At 43.6% G+C, this 7,522-nt stretch overlaps 1 long non-coding RNA gene across 1 annotated transcript; it reads left to right on the top strand.

The window, feature by feature from the left end:
- The first annotated feature begins 649 nt into the window (after positions 1 to 649).
- On the top strand, positions 650 to 5,955 carry LOC142777146 (uncharacterized). Its single transcript, XR_012887946.1, has 2 exons — positions 650 to 1,007; positions 5,762 to 5,955. It is a non-coding gene; the product is annotated as an uncharacterized LOC142777146 (long non-coding RNA).
- Positions 5,956 to 7,522: the final 1,567 nt, after the last annotated feature.

The raw sequence follows: 7,522 nt of genomic DNA, 5'->3' as shown, positions 1-7,522 counted from the left end.
GTGAGATATTCAGCAATAAAATACAGCTCAGGGGAAATAAAGTGCCAACCGTTAGCAATGGTTCATTTTAGACCTTTTTGTTGCGACATGTGCAGGCTTAAATACGGAACGTGTATGATCGAATGGAACATGAAAGAACACGCACATGAGTTGTTCATGTTCCGTCTTCCCCACCCCGTCATTTAGGCCTACAAATGATGTGCATAACATTGAAAATGCTGGCATGTCTACTCGCGTTGGCAACACACTTTTTACATCAAACACACCAGCTTAAATATGATTTTGTCGCATCTTGGAGCCGGGATTTGGGATTTGGAGCCGGTGCACTGGCCGACATGCAGCTAACGTTTCTACTGTTGCTGCAGGTTGCTGGCGCTGTTGCATCTACGTACAGTTGCAGTTTGGAAGGAGGGCCAGCGATCGCACACGCTCGCGACGTGCCTTCTTCGACAGGATCACCATGGATAGCGCCAGCGGCCGGTGGAACAGGGACACTTCCGACGATTATCAGCGCCAAGCCACATAGGAATGCGACTATCAACGAGGACAGCCATCACATCGCCATGTACCGACGACAACCACGTGACACGGATGAACCGTATTTAATCGAGTGACACGTTGGCTACGTGGGATTTGGAGCCGGCACACTGGCCGACATGCAGCTAACGTTTCTTCTGTTGCTTCAGGTTGCTGGCGTTGTTGCATCTACGTACAGTTGCAGTTGGGAAGGAGGGCCAGCGATCGCACGCGCTCGCGACATGCCTTCTTCGACAGGATCACCATGGATAGCGCCAGCGGCCGGTGGAACAGGGACACTTCCGACGATGATCAGCGCCAAGCCACATAGGAATGCGACTATCAACGAGGACAGCCATCACATCGCCATGGGCCGACGACAACCACGTAACACGGATGAACCGTATTTAATCAAGCGGCACGTTGGCTACGTGAGATTTGGAGCCGGAACACTGGCCGACATGCAGCTAACGTTTCTTCTGTTGCTGCAGGTTAGTGATAATTGCCCGATTACGATTTGTAGATTATTGTGTGCATTGCCGGCTCCATGTCCCACAAGTGATGTATCTGTTCGCCGAACGCAAAAGCCGATGATGTATCGTAGCAACCGCTTTCGTTTTTTCACGCATAAGGTTCTGTACCTTGCATTATTGTTAATACTTTCCGGTGATGTTGAGTTGAATCCCGGTCCGCTAAATGCCCAAGAGTTCGAACTGCTTAAAACCTTACAAACTGGTCAGGCTACAATTTTGAGTAAGTTAGAGGCCATCGACACCAGATTGACAAAACACGAAGAAATGATGGCAGGAATCAACGGTAAATTACGTGCGACTGAAGTTCAAATTACTACGCTCAAAGAACAATTAAGCGACCAAGAAAACACCACTAGGACAATAGCAAAAGAAGTTAAGCAGCTGCATGACAAGGGCGTCGACTCGAAAAATACAAGCCGGAGAAACAACCTGGTTTTTTGGGGGGGGGGGGGGGGGTCAGTGATTCTGAATGAGAAACGTGGGAACAGTCTGAACTACTGCTCAAAAACATCTGCAAAGAAAACTTGAATTTAGAATTGCAGTCAGTGGAAAGAGCGCATCGTATTGGTCGTTATAATGTATCAAAAAACAGGCCTATCATCGTCGACTTTGCCTCCTACAAAAAAAAAGTCCCGTGTTCTTTCCGAAGCTAAGAAATTCAAGGGAACGACGTACAGTGTCGAGCAAGATTATGCACCTGAAACAAGACATATTCGGAAAATACTTTGGGAATATGTTAAAACCAACAACATGAACGAAAACATCGAGCTAGGTTGAACTTTGATAAGTTAATTGTGGATGGTAAAACATATAGGTGGGACAAAGAATAGGAAGATGTCGTTCAAATTGTAAAAAAATGACTCTTGCCAGAAAAAAAGCGGGCGTCAAATACATCTGATAACACTGACAGTGAACTGCAGAAGGGTTGTCAATAAAGCTGATGAGCTCGCGGCTGTTATCGATTCTGTAAAAGCTGATCTAGTATTCGGAACTGAATCATGGCTCGACCCTTCTATTAGAGATAGCGAGGTGTTTCCCAGCGACTTTGCTGCTTATCGAAAAGATAGATCTCACACGGGTGGGGGCATTTTTCTTTTAGTTCGTCGCTGAATTAGATATAGGTCATCAAGAAGTAGAATCCGTGTGGTGCAAAGTTACTATGCGAGACAACTCCTCGTTTGTAGCAGGTACTTTCTATCGGTCTCCAAACTCATCCGTTATCGCGTTAAAGCTTTTGCATGAAATTGTTTTGGAAGCTTCTTGTCACGTGTTCATTTTGGCGGGAGACTTTAACTTGCCTGATTTATCTTGGCGTGACGGAACTTGTGAGATGACAGCGGGGGGAACCTTAAACCTTGAGATGAAGCACATTGTAGATTCTTGCGGATTAATCCAATGTGTTGATGCTCCCACACGAGGCAATAGTACATTGGACCTTGTTTTTTGCAACTCGCCAAATATCTCGAATTCAGTAAATGTCGTACCAGGAATAAGTGACCACCACGCTGTCGTCGCCATTGCCCAAACGAAAAATGAAAAACAAACGAAACAGGAGAGGAGAAAGGTGTACCTCTATGACAAAGGTGATTACGCTAGCATATCAAGGAAGCTTCTCGATCATCTGCCGCTTTTTGAATGTCTCTCAGATGACTGTGACGTACAAGAATGATGGGTTAAGTTTAAACAAAAAATCAAAGAGCTTACTGAAACCTACATACCCAGTATCAAAAGCGGTAGACTTAGAAAGCGAAACAAACCTTGGATGACTGCTCGTATCTTAAGAATAGTAAGGAAAAAAAGGCGCATATATTTAAAATATAAAAGGACTAAATGCCATCGGCACTTTGAAAGCTTGAATGATGTGACTCGAGAGTTTAAGCTCAATATAAAGGTGGCTTAGCGGCACTATTTTGAAAAACTTGGAAACAAAATAAAAACTAATTCAAAGGCGTTCTGGCAATACATGAAAGGCTATGGAGCAGACCCCTCGGGAATCACCAAAATTGTTTTTATAATGAGGAGTTATTAGACGACACTGAGAAAGCTACCTGTTTAAACAACTACTTCCTTTCCGTATACTTGCCGAAATATAGCTCTAGTGCTTCGCAATGCACAAGTTCCGTGCCGAAAATGCAATCAGTAGAGTTAAGTGTGAATGGAATTAGGGCATTACTAAACAAACTTACCGATAATAAGGCAATTGGACCGGACGGAATTTCACCTCGAGTCTTAAAGCAGTGTGCTGAGTCAATTTTTCTTTACCTGCACGTAATCTACACAAATTCTTTGTCCTCCGGTGCCCTCCCAGACGATTGTAAAATTGCACATACAGTTCCTATTCATAAAAGTGGGTCCAAGAAAGACGTAACCAACTATAGACCTATTTCACTTACGTCCATACCCTGCAAGTTATTAGAGCATATTCTGTATAAAGAAATAATGGCACATTTATCAACAAACAACTTGCTGGCATCTCAACAACATGGTTTTCGTAAGGGCTTATCTTGAACAACAGAATTAATTGAATTTAACCATGATTTAGTATCTGAAATAGACAATAGCGGACAAATTGATTGCCTTTTCCTGGACTTCCAAAAAGCTTTTGACACTGTGTCGCACTCTTTTCTTTTAAGTAAGCTTGCAGCGCTAAACATTGACCGCGAAGTTCTGGTGTGGATAGATAATTACCTTTCAGGCCACCAACAGTGTGTAGTATTAAATGGCAAAAAATCTAGTTTTGTAAACATCACGTCAGGGGTGCCACAGGGCTCAGTCCTAGGGCTACTTTTATTTTTAATATATTTGCTCAGGAATTGATTCTAATATACGGTTGTTTGCAGATGACTGTGTCTTGTACAGAAAAATTAAAAATGAGAGTGATGTCGCCCTGCTCCAAAGCGACTTATCGCGCATCCAAGAATGGTGTTCAAGGTGGAAAATTCCATTAAATGCCAATAAATGCATTCATGTTACTTACACGCGTAAAAGAACCGAGTTAGCTTCAGAGTATGTAATCTGTAATAGTATAGTAACACAAAAAACGCATTATAAATATTTAGGTGTAACTTTTTTAGTCGACTGTTCATGGAATGCGCACGTTGATTCAGTTGTTGAGATGACCGCCAAGTCACTAAATTTTATACAGCACAGCCTGACACAAGCGCCTGCATGTTTGAAATCAACGGCGTATTCAACATACATTCGCCCTATGCTTCAATACGCCTGTGCCGTGTGGGACCCCTGGCAAAGTACTTTAAGTTACAAACTTGAAAAAATACAAAATAGAGCTGCAAGGTTTGTCCTAAGCCGGTACTCAAGAAATCACAGTTGCACCAATATGAAAACTGAACTAGGGTGGGAATTACTCTCATCGCGTCGAAAGAAACTGCGGCTAAAGCTCCTGTACCAAATATTTCATGGTAAAACCGGCATTCGAAAAGAAAAGTACCTGCACAGTCCTCATTATATCTCTTCGCGAAATGATCATTGTTTCAAGATTTTACAGTACCGTACCAGATCTAATTTGTATGCTAATTCGTTTTTTGTTCGTTCCATTAGAGAAGGGAATCACTTATCAAATGAACGAGTGTGCTGTATTAATGAAGATGTGTTTTTCTTGACATTGTAACCCCCCTGCTGCAGCGCCTACGGGCTAAGCGGGGTAATCATTGAATAAAGAATAAAAATAAAGAATCTCCTCAGCTCATCCACAAGTCAGCGACCCTAGAATGCTAGAAGTTTTTGATGGGAGCGCCATACTTATTAGATGTTTCTTCGACCTAACCCCCCAAGCCGCTGCTCTTCACATGACAGTCGGAGTAGCCATAGCATGCGAGTATACCAGGATTATATGTCACTGTCATAATGACTGTGACATCCACTCTTATTGTCTTTTGCTCATTTTCATTCAGACATACCGCCTTTCCCCATCCCCAGTACAGGACTTGCCAACTGGACGGGTCCCCTAGCTAAGCCTTAGGTATTTGTCTCTTTCTTTTTCTATTTGTTTATTTCTTTCTTTCGTTCTTTTTTTCTTCTTTGTTCCTTTCTTTCTTCTTTTCCACTATTTGCTTTTCTTCTCATTTCGCAATATTTCCACCATGAAGTCACAATACAAAATAGGTCACAGCACACCACATATGAGAAACACATTATTGCGAACTACGTCCCCTCAGAAATACAGACACCTATTAGTTACGTGAACTAACTTATCGATCTTTTTCAAACCTGTGAGCACATTTTTTGTGACTTATATATACACTGCCTTATATACGCTGACACCTACTTATTTTTTTTTTCTATGATGCGGCCTTCAGCATACAGCGTTCACTGTGAAGCCTGAGGGTACATTTTCATAAACTATCTGAATTCATTGAGGTAAAATGTTAATTGAAATTAACAAAATTGCACCTGCCAGGAGCGCGTTCTGCCGATGCAGCTCCCCTTCCCCCGGCTTGCCCTCACGGCATACCTCTCGCGACTGAGACCATCAGCCCGTTTCACGTCTGCTTGAGCAGCGCCCCGTTTCAGCCGTCGGGCGCTTTCACTCGCGACATGCGGGGCGATGTTACCGATGACGACTTTATACGAAACATGACTATGACGTCGACAACGGTACTTCGTGTATTGTTTTGATTTTCGTTGCAGTTTTTACGCAGTTTCCGATGTAATAATTGAAGCACGCGGCTGGAATTATGTCTTCCATGACGCAGGGGTGCCATGCTGACCGTTTATCACGGCTGCCAGACCCTCGACTCAGGCACCACCACTGCTCTTTCTGAGGCATTTCTAGGCCTTGTCTCTCACTGTGGCCGGACCCCTCTTCACTTTGCCAAGATCACACATGCAACCCACCAGACCGCAAGCAGTAGAGAGACCTGGTTCGATTTGGTTCTTACACATCATGCAGGTGAGCTCTTCTTCTCGGTGCTACTGTTTCATATGTTCGACTTGCTCTCCTTACAATGAAATGACGTTATAAAATATATCGGGGCAGGCAAAGATGGCGTAGTGGCTAGAGCATCCGCCTCGCGTGCAGTGGTGCGTATTTCGAATCCCGGTGCCACACAGTTTCCAACTGGATTAAAAAAATGTGTGGTGATAGAACTGGAATAAGAGGCCTGGGGTGCGGCCTCACCGGTGACCACCACCGGTAAAGCACTCCCTCACCAGACAAGGATGGACCACCCTAGTGCAGTATCTGGCCAATATCTCCTACATGCACACGTCAATTAACTCACGGCCCTCAGTCCGCAGCGGCAGCAAAGCAACTTACCAAGGAGGCAATCAGATCGTCAATGTAGCAGAGGGTGCTGAGAATCAGTGGGTCCGGAGAGGCAGCCATTAGAACGTGAGCTTGGCAACGTTTATTGCTAGTACCTTATTTAGTGAAGCAAGTCTAGCCGTACTATTCGAAGAGCTAGAGGGTGGTAAATGACATGTAATAGGCATCAGTGAGGTTACGAAGACAGATCAGGCCTATACAGTGCTACAGCATTCGCACGTCCTTTGCCATCAGGGCTGGCTGACAAAAGATAACTAAGCGTGGGGTTCCTTATCCACAAAATATAGCTGACAACATAGAGGAATTCTATAGCTACAATGAAAGGGTGGTAGGTATCTCAATATAATGTACCTCGTTAAGAGATACGAGAAAGGTGGTACAGGCTTACGCGACTGCATCTAGCCATGATGACGCATCAATTTAAAGCTTCTATGAAGACTTAGAATTGGTAATGAATAAGGTAAAAGCACAGTATAATATACTGATGGGCGACTTCAGTGCCAAGATTGAGAAGAAGCAAGCTGGAGACCAGGCAGTAGGAGATCATCGCATCTGTCTAGATATTCCAGAGGGGTGCTATTAGTGGAATTCACGAAACGTAATAATTTACGGATCTTGAATACTTCCTACTGAAAACAAGGGAGCTGTAAGTGGACATGGAGCAGCCCTAATTGTGAAAGTAAGAAGGAAATACACTTTATATTGAGGGCACACCCAGGCATGATGCAGGCTGTGGAAATACTGGCAAGGTGCGATGCAGTGATCCAAGAATGATGCAGTCTCAAATTCGGCTAGACTTCAAGAAAGGAAGACAGAAATTGATACGCAAGAAGTCAATCAATCTAGAAATTGGAGGGAAAGTACAGGAATTCAGAGTGTCGCTTCCGAACAGATATTCAGCTCTTACCGATGAAACCAGCCTTAGCGTGTACAAAATAATGGTAATATGACAACTATAATTACGGAGAGTGCAGAGTAAGTTGGAGGTACATTACTTCGACAGGACACAGATAAGCTATCTCAGGAGATGAAGAACCTCATTAAGAAACGTCAAAGCACAATAGCCTCAAATAAAACAGACAAAATAGAATTGACAGAGGTTACTAAGTTGATTAATAAGCGTAAAGTATCCGATATAAGAAGGTAAACCATGGAGAAATTTTAACACGCTCTGAAGAACGGGCGAAGC

Source organism: Rhipicephalus microplus, chromosome X, assembly GCF_043290135.1.
Source record: "Rhipicephalus microplus isolate Deutch F79 chromosome X, USDA_Rmic, whole genome shotgun sequence".
NCBI lineage: Eukaryota > Metazoa > Arthropoda > Arachnida > Ixodida > Ixodidae > Rhipicephalus > Rhipicephalus microplus.
Note: the sequence above shows the minus strand (reverse complement) of the source record. Positions and strands in the feature narration are given on the sequence as shown.